Here is a 16,069-nt window from a genome sequence, read left to right as displayed (position 1 = left end):
TTTATTTTTATTTTTTCTGTTAAAAATTTTGCCACCCTTGTATATATTGTAAATAAAACTGCTGTAACAATGTAAATTTCCCCTGGAGTGGGGAGAAATAAAGAACTTTATCTTATCTTATCTTATCTCTCTATCTCCCTACACATCCACCAACCACTGGAACACATCTCCAAAGTTCTGCCGGGCCAGCTCAGCTTCCCCTCAGAAGAAGTGCTGCCACCTGCCAGATGAAGGAGCCTTTTGAGAGGCAGCTGGCATCGTGATTGGACTGTACTTTGGCCTGTTCCAATCCAGCTTCAGCTCCAGAGACGGCAGGCGGGACGAGTCAACGAAGGCCGGGTGGACGAAGGCATGCAGGTAGCATCGTATGTCTCTTAGAAAACATCATAGTATAGCCTTTGGTATGAAAAAACGGCATCATATACATCGTATATTGTACAAATAACAAGTCAAAGGAAAGAGACATACATTGTAGAATTGTAGTAATTGTGGGCTGAGTGATTTTCTGATTATCAGTATTGTTTTTTTTTTTTAACTGATTTATGGTAATAAATACATTTAAAAATGGCGCTACTTTGGCTCTGAACCTTAATCTACCTGTGGTCGCTCTGTCTTCTGGAGTGATTTGATTGGTTATACGTCACGAATAAAACTCCTTTAACTTAACATCTGTAAACAAAACAAAAACGTATCAGCAAAGTTTTCTGTTAAAGTTTGTGTTCTTGTAAGTTTAACTCCAAGATTTTAAATACTTTCATTTACTGCAAATGAATATCCAAATGAATATACTCCAGATGTCTCACTAATAATCATTATCAGCCTTAAAAACCCACAAAACACCCCTTTATACTCGACCACACTTAGTACAGTCCGGTTCCCCCTTCTATAAATCTGCTTGGAATCGTCCACTTCCTGTTTGTCAAAGTGGCCTTCTACCTGGACAGGTTTTGTTGGAGCTCATGCAACAAACATTTTGGGTAACTGCACTTTAATATGGATGGATGACACTGAATTAGAGTCTGTTTTAATGAGACTGGGTTAAGATATGTAGCTCTGTCATTAAATAGTAAATTATTTCTCAGAATTCACAGAGAAAAGTCTGAAATGTTTGCTAGGTTAGCGTCCCACATGTTCTTTGGCTCAGCTAAAGCTAACTCTCTCCAGTTTCTGGATCTCTTGAGTTGCTTGTTGTTAAAATATCTTGCTAGATTTGTTGAAGCTCAGAAAGTCTGAGATGTTTGTTAGAAAATAAGCTCATTCTCAATTCTTATCTGAACTGTCTTCTTTTGTTTTAACTTTCCCTAAACTTAGGAGTTAATGAAAGAGCAACACATCCAGACTCAGTCTCATTTATGTAGAGATTAAACTTCAGTGTCATTCATTGATGTTAAAGTGCAGTTTTTCAAATGTTTGTTGCACATGCTCCCGACCAAACCAGTCCAGGTGGAAGACGATGTGAAGAGAAAGCTCCAGAGGATGAATGTCACACATTTACGTTGGAAATAAATGTCCTTCAATTTGACCTTGTCATGCAAATGATGTTCAAATCTTTGAGTACTTTGCTGATGTTTGTTTCTAAGTGTTTTTGACACTTGGCCCCAAAGATTAAAACTTTTTACGGCTCACAAACTGCAACAATTCACACATTATTAACTATCTTTCTGACTAAACTAAGATAAAAAGTGAAAAACTGCCTGATTCCTGCATCATGAATGTAAATCTTTTTGGTTTTTATGACAGTAAACTAAATATATTTGGGTTTGACATTTTTTAAGCCAAAACAAGAAATGAATTACTGGAGGAAACAATCAACAGATTAATGGTCAAAGAAAATGTGTTTTCCAACATATATGGCTGAATTACTCCAATATTACAAGATACATACAATTTTAATTCAATTTTATTTATATAACGCCAAATACAGGTCAAATTGTCTCAAGACGCTTTATTTTTATATTTTTTGTCATATTTAAAATATGACAATGTAAGAAATTTAAACCTCTTGACTAATCCAATTTATTATTTGTTTTTTAAGAGACTAATCGACAACTAAAATAACTTTCTCCACTAAAACTAATAAACATGAGGTCAAATAGAAGGAACAGTTTTAAATACTGCAGTCCCACGACGACAAGAATAAAGTTTCTCAACAAAAACTAAATCTGCTGGTGGATTCCATTAAAGTCCTAATAAATGATAATAAAGTGTGATACTAAAGGTTTGTGGTGCTAAAAATCTCCAAGTAAAGATATGAAGTTGAACATCTGGATGGAGGTTGATAAAAGTTGACCCTCCTTCATTTCTCTGGAGCGACTCCATGGATTTTATGGATGGTGGTTAAAGACCTGCTCTTCTAGTCGTCGTCCTTCTAGTTGCTGTAAAAAGTCAGTCCATCCTGGCCGACTTCAACACCTCTTCATGACAACTTGTTCTGCCTCCGACCTGGAAACTCCAGAAACTCGGGAAAATCTGTGGAGACTCGAAGAACTCGTGGAGACTCGAAGAACTCGTCGGGTGGGGGAAGGTGTGGTGGGTGGTGGGGGAGTAGAGGGGGGAGGCCGCCACCCACCTCCCCGCCTACTCTCCGCCCTGACTCCACCCAGACTCCGCCTTGGCCCTGCCCATGTGGTCACTTCACGAACTACGATGTCAAAGGGACGACGAATTTATTTCTTTTCATCTGATCTGTAGCTCAGTGAGTTAAGGATTTGCCTATGGAGCTGCAGGTCGCTGGTTCAAGACCAGACACTTCTTAAATTTTCTCAAAATCCTGACAAAGACAAAGAAAGAAAACTGCCGGTGGTGGGTCTTGAACCTGCGACCCTCCGCTTGGTAGTCTATCCTCTTATCCCCCTGAGCTATTCGCTCAGATACTAATTCTTCTTTTTTTTGCGCATTTATCATCTATTTTTTGTCGTTTTCGAGTTTTTTTTTAACTCGGGTCTCGGCGAGACCGTTTTTCTCAGGAGGTTGGGCTTCAGCCTTTGTACTGGAGGGTGGAACCCTCACTTCCAAGACTTTCCAAAGCCTCCACACCTCCCGAGTCCTCAGGACCTGAGCTTTCACACAGTCTGAGGGCTGAAATTTTCTAAGTCCCACAGTAGTTCTCTGTTAGATTGAACCTTCAGACAGTCCAAGGACTGAAATCTTAGAAGTTCTTGAGTAGTTCTCTGTTAGTTTGAACCTTCAGACAGTCGGAGGACTGAAATTCTAGAAGTTCTTGAGTTGTTCTCTGTTAGTTTGAACCTTCAGACACTCTGAGGACTGAAATCTTAAAAGTTTCTCAGTACTTCTCTGTTAGTTTGAACCTTTAGACAGTCTGAGGACTGAAATCTTAGAAGTTCTTGAGTAGTTCTCTGTTAGTTTGAACCATCAGACAGTCTGAGGACTGAAGTTTTAAAAGTTTCTCAGTACTTCTCTGTTCATTTGAACCTTCAGACAGTCTGAGGACTGAAATTTTAAAAGTTTCTCAGTACTTCTCTGTTAGTTTGAACTTTCTGGTTAACAGAAGCCTTAAAACTTGTGACGATTTTGAATATTTGTATTTGAAAAATTCTGTTTAATTTAATAGTTACATGTATTGTATCTTGTTGAATTATCTAACTCAATATTTTGTCTGTTTAATAGAATTTAATTGTATTTAATGTTTAACTATATTAATCAGACGAAATATTGAATTAGATAATTCAACAAGATACAATACATGTAGCTATGAAATTAAACAGAATTTTTCAAATACAAATGTTCAAAATTACAGATAAAATATTTTCGATAATTAAACATTCAAAAAATACAATTAAACAAGAAGAATATTAAACATTTAAAAAAATACAAAATATTTAATTAAAAAAATAAATGTTTAATTAGAAAATTACATCTTAAAGACAATAAAACTTCAAATAGGAATTAAACAGAAAATACAATGAAGCATTTAAAAAGAAAATTAAACATTAAAAAGTGGTGAAATATTTAAAAAGAAAAAACTTCAAGATTTAATCAAAAAATTAAATTTTGGGAAAGAAAAAAAACATTAAATTTTGTTTAATTTCATAATTACATGTATTGTATCTTGTTTAATTATCTAATTCAATATTTTGTCTGTTTAATAGAATTTAATTGTATTTAATGTTTAACTATATTAAACAGACAAAATATTGAATTAGATAATTAAACAAGATACATTACATGTAATTATGAAATTAAACAAAATTGTTTAAAATCATCCAAAAAATGCTTTTTAATAATAAACCTTTTTAAAAGTTTTATGGTATTAAATTTTTTCCCCTTTGATTTGCTTTTTTAAATGTAGTTTATTTCTTTAATCTTCTTTTTCTGTCAAGATTTTAACCCCAACCTTAAAAATTAAATAAACTCTTAAATCACAATGAAAATACTTCTGTTGTCACAATCATTAGTTAGTCAATTATTCAGTTTATCAATTCAACTTTATTTGTTTAGCACCTTTTACACAGATGACAAAACTAAACAAGCAAAGAGAAAAAAAAACTATGCTAAAACTATGATTAAAACTCAAAAACATTAAAAAAAAAAAAAAAAAAAAAAAAAGATTTAACATGGTAATAAAATATGTTGTGTCCAGGGGATGGAGGGAGTTTATTGAAGTCTTCTTGGGCTCACATGGGAAATCATTTAAAACATAAACTTGATATTCAGTCTAAGGAAACTGCAGAGTGACAGAAGAACCAACAATATCTCCTGTTTTCTCCTTTAATGAGTTGATTCTTCTTGTGCTTTCAGACCAAAGAAGTACAGACTCTTCACAACCTGCTCAAACTCTTGGTACAGGACCTCACCACACGGGTCAAGAAGGTTTCTGTCTCATTTCTACTCTGAAGATCACCTTCTCCTGCTCAAACTGCTGATAAATGTTTCTGCTGCTCTAAAGTCTGGTCTCCAGAACTTCCTAAAAACTCTCAAAGTCTCTTCTGCTGCAGGTTGCTTTGTAGAACTGTTCCAGAAAACCTCACTAAACCACATGGAGGGGCCTCAAGATAGTCGTCCAAATGAAACCATACAAAAACCAAACTAGTACAACCCAAATGTTAAAGTCTCCTGCAACCTACCAGAGAACCTCTGAGAACAGAGAATCAGGACAGGAACTCTTACCTTCTGGACAATCAACATCGGTTCTCAAACAAGAACACAGAATGTGTCTGACCAAAAACCTCTAAAGACTCACTATAGCCAAGATAAAGACACAACTCAGCTGCACCAAATCCACTAATCACTGCACACATTAGCACCATGTCCTAACTGTGGCTAAAGAACCACATTTACCAAGACAACTATCCGGTACAAAGCCCTAAAACAAACCAAGAAACACATTAAAGCCTATTTTACTGCTGGAAGCTGCAAGCCAATGCCTAAAGAACAAACTAAAGCAATGGAGCTAAACCCAGTTCTGTGGTGAAGAGAAGCAGAGGAAATGTTTGTCTGCAGCTAAATAAAGCAGGAAGACACTGAGCTGCTCAGGTGTTCCTGATAACACCAAGCAGCCACCTGGACAGCCAATAGGAACACAGCTTACTGGAAGTCCAGAGGGCTGGCTTAGTGAAGGAAATTTAATTTAAAGTTGAAGCAGAAAGTTAATAAAGTTGAAAACCACCTTCTGATACCTGAAATCTCTGAGTTTTCACACAAAGAACACCTGAACATGTCAAACTGGTTCCATAGTAGAACCATCATTGTAAAAACGTCATAGTATGGTGTGTTGCTCAAAAAACATTAGGACCCGGCTGTCAGGGGACAAACATGTAAGAAACATGAGAACAGAGAGAACCCAACCAGTAGGTCACAGTTTATCATCCCCCAGTCATCTCCTGAAGTCCATATGGTGAGAGACATCAGTATCTGGTTGTTAATTTACCAGAGGATGCTTATAATCATGCTGATGTGGTCTGTACTCTACAGTATTTTAGTGACTCAATAAATGCCTAAGTTGTTTTTTTTTTTAAATGCTTTTTAGTTTTTAATAAACATTTAAGAGCCTATATGTAATCAATAAATGGCCTTTGCCTATCTTAAGAAAAACTCACTCAGAACTCTGATATGTTAACAGTACTAAATAAATCAATAAATACATGCATACACACATAAATAAGTTAATACATTAACTGTGTAACGATAAGATTTAGATTTTTTTTAAAAAGTTGTTATGTTTTTGCAGAATCCAGTATTGCTCACTGGTTGGTCATTACATTTTGTTAGTTTGATTTCACTGTTTAAAATGATGCCACCTCTTTTCAGACAGAACCTGTGATAATAAAACAATACAAAATTTTTAGTTCCGTCTTAATAAAGCACTTAAAGCTTTAAGTATGGCTAAATGCTTTTTTCAAAATTAAATATATCACTCCTTAGGTGGTAGTGGCCCCAAGTTCAGTAAAGTTGGAAAGATATTCACAGATTCGGACTTCCAGCATCAATAACTCATTAGATACAGGTTGTCAAAACATAAACGGTGCCTCTTTCCCATTGTTGCAAGGCAGACAATGTGCTACAAGCCCAGTTTTATCAAAAGTAGCTGTCTTTCAAGCTACAGGAATAACATTGGTGTCTATGGAGTGAACAGGGTCCATCTGCAATTTGCAAAACCACTGCAACAGTAAAGAGAGACAAATATTCAATAACTTCACTCTTATACATTGTAGTGTCACTAAAATCACTGCAGCCTTCAACTGGCTCCTGTTGACAGAGTGTTTTAACAGAAATGTAAATGCTGTAATTTGATTCTTTTAATGAACCATGTAACTTGAATGGATGTGATGCTGGTGTGACCACAGTGCACACGTCTGATGTTGCTCACAGTGGTTCAAGGGACGCTCAGGGAGTTTGTGTGTTTGCTCAGACTCATGAAAAATTACAGGGAACATTGGTCAGAACCCTGGCAAACTTATTTTCAGCAGTTTTTTTTAGTGGAAGTCACAAATAAAGGAGCTCTTGGTTTTTCCCAGCGTTACTGAGTCCAAAGCTGCTGTTTCAACACAGACACGTTCACTTACATCCACAAACCTCTCAGCACTCAAACACCCACAGACAGGAGGCCAGCTGGGCCGAGGCTTGGCGGCGTCCTCAGACCCACGAGTCGGGGAGTCGCTGAACTTGTTGGTCCTGTTTGAAGGCCTCCGTGTGGTCCAGTAGAAGTCCACGTAGTCGGTGTTGGCTTTGAACCGCAGTGACTGGCCGCCATCAGGTGGACCGGCTCGTCCTCGTAGGGCTCCTCTTGTAGCCTTGAGGGGACCACAGGAACATTCAGTAGCTGTTGGAGTTCTTCCTGTCAGGCTCGTGGTAGAACGGCTCTGAAGAATCTTATACTTGTCTTATCTGGAACAATCTAACAGCCTAAACTGTTAACAGCGGTGTAAAGAAGCAAACACACAGGCATTGATTAGGACTCAAACTAGATTTATTTTAGAAAACAAATCAACTTAGAGGCATTTGTTGACACATGTGGCTGAATAGGAGGCCGTCCAATCAGATTTGAGGTCTTCACTCTGTAGGTTGGTTGTTCGGTGAGACTCTTGGACCTCCATCAGCTGACGTGGATGTTTGATGGTCTTCCTCTCTCGTGCCAGATGATTCATCCATGAATTCAGCAGCTACAGACTGAAATGAAGCTCATGCTGCCGTTATTGAATTCCTGTTCCAGATCAAATGTTCAGAGTCCACCTTGAATGCAGCCGTCTGCTGTCTGATAGTTTTTCTCATTGTAGTCTTCAATAAAGTCTTTTTCCTCATGTCAGGATGTGGTGAGACTCTTTCTCAGTCTCTGCAGACGTCCCTCATTGTGCATCTCCAGAGAAGAAACAGAAAAACTGATCACTGCTTCAGCATCACAAACGCTCTCCAGCATTGAGAGCGTTTTAGGAATTAATTCATTGTGTTGTGAACTTTGAAGGAGCAGAAACTTTACAGCTGCCAAAGATATGAGCTCCAATTCTGGATGTTTTAGGAAATGAAGTTCATCAAATGAACACTTGATTATTGCTGATAACTCATTAAATTATTGAAGAAATCCAACATAAAAACCTGTAAACTCTCAGGCAGCTTTTGTTAAAGTTTGTCTATAATTCTATCATCATGTTCTGGAACCAGGACTCTGCAGAAGTTCCTTCAAACAGATACTTGTGTGTTTCTATTTAAGGCCTCAGGTTTGAACGTACAGCAGAGGATTAGAAAGGAGTGATTTTAATATTTAAATCAGTCCAGTAAATGTTTGGCATGAAAATTATTAAAATTTTGATTTAGATAGATTTGTGTCAAATAATATTGTAGAGTCTCACTTAAATAGATCCAAATGAGTTCAGTGTATTTACATTTTATAGAATATTTGATTTCTTAATCTCAATACTGTAGGGTCTGACCCTAAATATTATAATAATGATGTCAATTTAAATAATATTTTAGTGCAGTCATAAACTTTAATCAGCTAAACTTACATAATAAATATCACTGTACAATCTTAACCTGAACATTCATATTATTGAGGTGAATTTATATAAATCATGATATTCTAGAGTCTTAACTGGAATATTTCTAACATTAATCTTTTTGTATTGTGCTGATAAACAACAATAACCCGAATATTTGTTGTCTGTGATTGTGAGACTAAATTCCTCCACATTCTGGAACTGGACTGAATTTCCCAAAATGGAAACATGGACAGAATTTAACACTCATGTATCCATGGCAACGCTAACATTTCTGCTTCTTACCAAAGTTCACAACACAAGTAAAGATTTTAATGTAAAACTTCAGGGATGACTGCTGACCATAAGTATTCTGATCAATACTTCATGATCAATATCAGGACAGATGTTACAACTCCAGCTGTTGCATTAGACTGCAGTTATTCACAGAGAAATTAAAACATCACATTCCTCATAAAAACTAGATGGGACTTTTATTAAATAAAGTGTTGGTGAATAAACAGTGTAAAAAGTGCAAAGCAGCTCCATTAAATCAGGAGATGTGAGACTTCCACAGCATGGATCACCATCTGCTGTGTTGATTCATAGCTGAATGTCAGAATGAACTGAGCTAGAAAAGCTGCTTTGAGCTGCAACATTACAGTCTGACAATCCAACACCATCACAGTTTTCATCTAGTCGTTTTGCTTCAACATGCTGTGAAGTTCAGTTTTTATCTGAATCAATACAGAGATTCTATTTCCAACCAACACTGGAATAAAAATTAGAATGTTATGAGGTTATTAATGCAACTAAATCCTTTCAGATGGAAGGATTTACTTCGAAGTTCTAATTCAAGTTTCAGTTGGAGCACATTGCATTCACAAAGAAAAACAGCGAAACCTTCATAGCAACATTTAATTAACCTAAAGCTTCCCTGTTGCCACATTGGTGGAGTTTGTTACTGAGCATCTGAACCTTAAATCCAGTGAGACGACCATCTTCAGTCGAGGCCAGTCAGAGAACTTCAAGACCTTCCATCGGCTGGACCAGATGTGGCATCATCTCCCTCTGAACATCTGGATGACAGGAGAAAAGACAGAAATCAAACACAGATCACAGAAATACAATTTATTCACTTTCATCATTTTATAAAAGTAGCATGAACTTTATTAAAACTTGACAATATCAGTAATGAAAGTAAATGTTTTTATCTCATGTTGAAGCTAAATTTAAAGTCAATTTTAATGACAGTTTATCCTGAGAGGAGTGAGAATGGAGCTTTTCTTTCCTTTTTAGAATATTCCCTCAAAATATTCTGTTTATTACTGGTTTTAGAAGCATTTTTCTTTACTTACATATTTTTAGATACCTCAGACTGATGCACTTTGCTGGTTTGCAGATAATTTCATGTACAATGACAATAAAGATCTTCTATTATAACATATTGCTAAAACAAGAACTGCAAACCTTCTCAACCATCTCTCAGGCTGCAAAATTCCAACTGCGACAAAGAATTATCTGATGTAGTTATTATTATAATCTTTACTGAACCAGCCCTGGAATTAATAAAATTCTGTATATGGATATGATTTTCTCTGATGGGACCATTATGGAAGCCATGGTAATTATTAACTATCCTTTGAAGGGAAAGATTAGGTCTTCATCAGGTGGATTAAAAAAAATGCTCTCCCTTAAAAAAAATTAAAAATGCATACAATAAAGTAAATCTCTTCTGCACTGCACACATACTACACTTTTGTATAACTCTGGATTTCAGAGTAAAGACAGACAGATCCACCAATCAGCCACAACATTCTGACCACTGACAGCTGAAGAGAACAACATCCATCATCTTGTTCTAATGCAACGTTCTGCTGGGAAACCTTGACGTTCATGTGGATGTTTGACATGTACCACCACCTAAACACTGCAGGACAAACAACCCCCTAGTCTCCATGGCAACAGCAGTCCTTGATGCCAGCTGCCTCCCTCAGCAGGACAAATTAAAACTGCTCAGGAGTGGTCTGAGGAACACGACAGAGCTAAGCTGTTCACCTGGGTTCCACACTCCCCACATCCAGATCTGATTGAGCATCTGTGGGATGGTCCAGGATCAGCCTGGTCTAGGTAGGACCCACCCTGCAACCCACAGGATCCACAGAATCCACAGGACATCTCCAGAGGTTCTGATGAACCACTGGGTCAGAGGAGTTTTAGCAGCATAAAGGGACCAACACAGTATTAGTCAGGTGGTCAGAATGTTATACTGTTATATTGTCATGCTGATTATATGATCAGTAAATGTTACCATCAATTATAACATCCACATTGATCAGGAAAAAAAACAAACTATCAGTTCATTCAGAAACTGTGGGGTTAAACCTAAAAACACAGACCTCAACAGCAGTTTGTTTCAAAGCAGAACACCAGCTGGTTTTCACTAAAGAAGCTTTCAGAGCAACAATTAAATGACAGTTTTGTTCTCATTAAGTTCAGAGTCAGCCAAAATAATGTACACACATCAGGAAAAGAAAAAACTTTTATAAATATTTCATTTGTATAAGTACTTCTATACATACAGAATCCTTTCTAAGTTTGGTCAAATCACGATAACTCTGTGTCCTGTTGTACGACGTTTTCCTAACAGATGGTGCTACCCTCATGAATGGAGCATCAACAAGTGACATCTACAACACAACAGAAATGTCTGGAAGCCAGTGGCCACCACTTTGAGCACCTCTTGTAATTGTAGAGGCCAAAGATAACTTTTATTAATCTCGTGATGTCTGAATAAATTTGGTATTGAAATATTTATGCAAGTTTTTCTTTTCCTGATGTGTGTAAACATTATTTTGGCTGACTCTGTATAATGGGTTTCTGACAGGTCACCAGGCAACACCTTTTTATAATAATGACAAACATACCTGCATTCTACAGGAGTGATCTTCCTCATGTGCAGGTAAAGATGTGTGAGGAGCTTAGAGATGACAGTAGCAGGAGTCATCCTCACTAATTCAGCCTCCACCTAGAAAACAGAAAGACCACAAACAAACACACTGATATACTCTCAAACGTTCAACCTCACAGCCTCAAAATATCTGTTTAAGAAGTGTTGTGTTTCTAAATTCTGCTGAAAGCATTGACAGACATTCTCTTACAAGGTTGTGTAAAAAGCAGCCTGTCCTCTGAGCGACTGAGCAATTTTCCTGAACAAAGTTTCTACGTGTAAATCAGCTCAACAAAAACTAAAGCCTCAGTCAGAGATAACAGGTATCGCAAATTATACACAACTTTCTTTGTTAACTCAGCCTTTCTGCTTCAACCTCACATAAAAAGGGGAGTTTAATTCATCAGGTGACTGAAAATGAACGGCTTGTGCAGTTCTAGATCCAAAAGGAGGATGTTTCAACTCATGTTTTACTACAGATACATGCAATAATAAATAAATACAATGGCTGATTGTTAGTTTATTCATTATTAATGTCACTTTATATACTGGATTGAACTTGAGCAGTGGAAGAGAGAAGGAATTTAATGAAATTATGGAGATTCAGAGAGGTAATGTTGTGCAATGTTAAGTTAAGCGCGGTTTAATTCAAACCATCTGAATGTTAAACTTCAGTGCAGCTCAACGGGTTTCAGTTAACCTTAAAGTAAAATAACTTTTTAAAAAATAAAATACACAGCAGAACAATACAGGTTGAGAAGGTCATTCTAATAATGAGGACAGCTGCGGCAGCAACTAACACAGGTGTTCAGAGGTAAGTTAGCCACCTGTGTTAATTAGCCCGCTAGCTAACTTAGCCGCTTAGCTAGCTAACGCGTCCGGACCAACTGCTCAAACACGACAAAACACAACTCTTCACAAGTCGCTGACTTAACATACAACAAAACAACGCTACTGGTTAGAAGTATTTATCTTCTTACCGTGTTTTACTCCAAAAACAAGATCAACAGCAGCCAGAGATGGTACCAGACGTGCCGACCACAGATATACATAGACTAGATACGCTAGCGCGCTGTCTTCTATATTATCTATGGTCTGACCAATCACTGCTGTCTGGCTCTCAGTCAGTCTGACCAATCACTGCTCTCTTGCTCCGCCCTCTGAGAATCTTGTTGTCGTTTGGCTCCACACTTGCTGATGACCACTTCCGGTCTCAGAAAATGAAAAAAACGGACCCTTTTTCGTTTCTGGCTCTTACTGATTTTACTTTCTTGTCATTCTAAATATAAAACGAAAATCAAAGCATTTAAAAAAAAATCGTATATCCCTTTTTGATCATGAAAAGGAAAAACGCCTTGTATTTCAATTTTAATTTTTGTATTTTAAAACGAAAAACAAATAACCACTCGTTTTTTGTTTTTCAATACCCGTTTCAGAACGGAAAATCCAATTACCAGATCCGTACACGGACCCACATGATTACATGTTCTATTCGTAAAATATTCAGATTTTCAACAGCTTCAAAAATATACAAGACCATGGCAACACATTTTTGTCATTTTTTAAAATGCAGTAATCAACTTGTAGGGCATATCAAAGGCAGATGATAGCATTTTGCAGTGATCTTTTATTTGACCCAGTCGAGTTTTTACTCCAGTGTAAACACACAAACTGAGTGGGATTACTTATACATTAGGTGACATATTTTACATCAGCAAGTCCATTTCAGACTGAGTACACTAAAGAAGGGAGAAAACAGGCAGGAAGTTGGTGGATTGAATAAAAAATAGTTCCACAGTGTTCTAAATTTTTTACAAATTTTATTTCAATGTGTTTTTTCTGAATTATTCATGTTTTTCCGATTAATTTTAGTAGCTGAATTCATAGCAAACACAGGGTATTACCAGAAAAGTTACTGTAAATGTATTCTTTTTTTCATATACTGTAATTTGGGTAAACGTACATTTCCCCGGAAATACAAGCGGAAGAGACAAGTTACTGCATGTGGTTTTGTCAGATTGTCACCACCGTGATGTGAGCAGCACGAAATTCATTCATATAAAACTCTGCAGCATGAGAAAAAGCCAAAGCAGTGTTCAGTAGATTTTAATACAACATAACAAGAAGTCATTGGACAAAGATGGTGCATATGCATTCAATATACTCAGATTAGCCACAACAGTAAAACCACTTGCTTGGGATTAAGCTGTTTTCCACTGCAGGAACACGCAGTTCATTTTAGGGCGGCCTAACTCTTTGTGCTTGTTCCAACCGAGTGGTGGAACCAGACTATTTTTATATGGGTTGTCAAACTGAGACCCACCTACCTGGAGGTGGCCTACCTTGAATTTCCTGTTGGCAAAATAGTCATTTCTGTTGTGACTCACTCTTATTGTTTGTTTATGCAAGCAAGACTGACATGAAAAAAGACACCATGATGATGCATTTTTACAACAAGCGTTATCATGTAACTCTTAATCGCTAGTCATGCTGCATTACATTGTTGATAAGGCTCACAAGATGAATGTAATTTCAGAGAACTACATAAACACCTAACTAGTTGTACAAGAATCTATAAAAGAGCTTTGAAATAAATTAAAAGCTAAACCTAAATGCTTATGCTACATAAACTCAATATACATATAAAGAATGAATATACATTCATTTTTCAATTACAATAATACAAATCTCTGAATTGCTACAAAATTTTACATTTTCTGATTAGTTAGATCTACTTGGTTGTGTGTGTTTAAATGGAGGGTGGTTGATTTGCTAAAATACATCTGTGTGGGAACAACAACAGAAATGGTTCTGCATAAAGTATTGCCAAAAAAATGGTAGTTACTGGATGTAACTTTAGTTTTCTGAGTACTGGCTTAGCCCTCTAATAGGCTTCACTATTGGATGACCACTCCTCTGAGCGTTCTTTAGCTATGTACTTGGAACTGCACCTGTAAAACTTCTCTCAAGGCCATTTTTGGGAGAGAAAATCATAACCCGGACTATGGAATGTGTGAGCGGCAGTGAAGTAAAACCACTATCCAGGGCTCAGTAGTGATTGGTTAAACTCGGCAAGGATGGTGAGTACTATTTTTTCTGTTCTCTTGATGTCCATGTCAAGTAACAGTCTCCTCCTCTTTAACATCACCATCTACAATTTAAAATTATTCTAATTCGTTCATGCTCATAGAACCAGAGTTATGCTCAGTAATTGCTATTTGTCCTTGTTTTGGAAAACTCTGAAGTAATTTGGCCCACCCTGTGGGATCCTACACTACAATAGAAACCACTCAAAAGGACCAAGAACAGAACAGGGACATTCCTGTAAGCATTTGCAACACCTTGCACCTGCTTTGATTTCCTGCAGTGGAACAGCACTTGTGCCACCAAAACAGCTTTGACTTGTGAGGACTCAGGACCTCTTCGTGTGTCCTCTGGCATCTGGCATGATGACAGCAGCTCCTATGGGTCCTTGTGGGATGTGGGTTAGGGCCTCAGTGGATCAGGCTTGTTCTGGTGAGTCCCGCAGATGTTTTGAATCTGATAAGTTTGGCGGCAACACTTTGGGCTCTTTGTCATGTTCCTCCAGCTATTCCTGAGCAGTTTTTGAGGTGTAGCAGGGTGCATCATCCTGCTGTGGGAGGCTGCAGCCATCTGAGAGTGCTATTGCTATGAAGTGGGTGTTGCTGTGGCGTTTTGTCTGCTACAATGTTATAGTGAGTGTCGGGTGTCAGTATCCACATGAATGCCAGAACCCAAGGTTTTTCTGCATAAAATTGCACTGTAACAAAATGATCAGTGTTGTACACCACTGTCACTGGTGTTAATGTTGTGGCCGATTGGTGTGGTATGGCCATAACATTCCCACCTGATTTTGTATCATAGTGTTACATCAGATACTAAAGCTTTTACAGCATATTTAGAATAAACACAGTCTTGTACAACACGACTCCATGATGACAAACTGTGAACAGTATTCTGCAGTGAGGGATGCCGCACAGCCAATATCATAATCTCATTAAATTTTAAAGATTCTTGAAAGGCAGACTGCGACTAATACTCAGTTTACTTTCATTATCTCTTGATCAATAATATGTTTTATTCTGCTCTTATGGAAGCAAAGCATTTTTCCTGTGACTTGCCACAAACCTTTCTGCAGACATAACAATGCCACAGACAGACATAATAAGTCAGTAGCAGACAGCGTGTACTGCAGCTAAGCCAGCACACGTTAGTCCTGTTAGGCTGAATTAACCTGTGTTGATTTTAGGGAGTGCATGCTCCATGATGCCTTCTGTCTGAGGAAGAGAAAGGCAGCTAAAAGGTCGACAGCTCTTCTGACCTCAGCTGTTGTGTGGTCTGGCTCCCTCCGCTACTGCACTAGCAGCTATGGATGAGCTTTCTGGTTCAAATGTAACTTCATCCTTTGGGAAAACATACTGACCAAAGGGAAGTCATGTTTGGGGGTTGTGACCCTTTGTCTCCATGGCAAGTGAGAGCGATTCTGAGGCTGGATTTCCCTGGTTTCAGTTTCTCCTCAAACAAACTTTGCAAAGAGAATGCAATGTGGAAAGTTTATGCCAAAAAGCAAACAAAAAAGCAACAAGTTCTTAGTTGCTATATTGCATTTTTTGTGAAAAAAAAAATAGTGGATGCATATTGTGCCTCAATAGAACACAAATTTCAGCAA

General features: G+C 37.5%; 2 long non-coding RNA genes across 5 annotated transcripts in view; one reads left to right on the top strand and one right to left on the bottom strand.

Moving 5' to 3' along the window:
- LOC118469743 (uncharacterized) overlaps positions 1 to 7,765 on the top strand; it is a 21,507-nt gene extending 13,742 nt beyond the window's left edge. The window contains exons 4-5 of the long non-coding RNA XR_008601703.1: positions 176 to 357; positions 4,759 to 7,765. This is a non-coding gene — a long non-coding RNA (uncharacterized LOC118469743). The remainder of the gene's footprint in view (positions 1 to 175; positions 358 to 4,758) is intronic.
- Positions 7,240 to 11,459, bottom strand: LOC129348933 (uncharacterized). 4 transcript variants are annotated; one of them, XR_008601702.1, is made up of 4 exons: positions 10,488 to 11,004; positions 9,408 to 9,508; positions 7,690 to 7,813; positions 7,450 to 7,585 (listed from the first exon to the last, which is right to left on the bottom strand). It is a non-coding gene; the product is annotated as an uncharacterized LOC129348933 (long non-coding RNA). The 4 variants fall into 4 exon arrangements; XR_008601700.1 differs by lacking the exon at positions 10,488 to 11,004 and adding an exon at positions 7,240 to 7,367 and having other exon boundaries at positions 7,469 to 7,585; positions 7,690 to 9,714; XR_008601701.1 differs by lacking the exon at positions 10,488 to 11,004 and adding an exon at positions 11,357 to 11,459 and having other exon boundaries at positions 7,451 to 7,585; positions 7,690 to 9,508.
- Between the last annotated feature and the right edge of the window lie 4,610 nt (positions 11,460 to 16,069).

Source organism: Amphiprion ocellaris, chromosome 5 (assembly GCF_022539595.1).
Source record: "Amphiprion ocellaris isolate individual 3 ecotype Okinawa chromosome 5, ASM2253959v1, whole genome shotgun sequence".
In the NCBI taxonomy this organism is placed as follows: domain Eukaryota; kingdom Metazoa; phylum Chordata; class Actinopteri; family Pomacentridae; genus Amphiprion; species Amphiprion ocellaris.
Note: the sequence above shows the minus strand (reverse complement) of the source record. Positions and strands in the feature narration are given on the sequence as shown.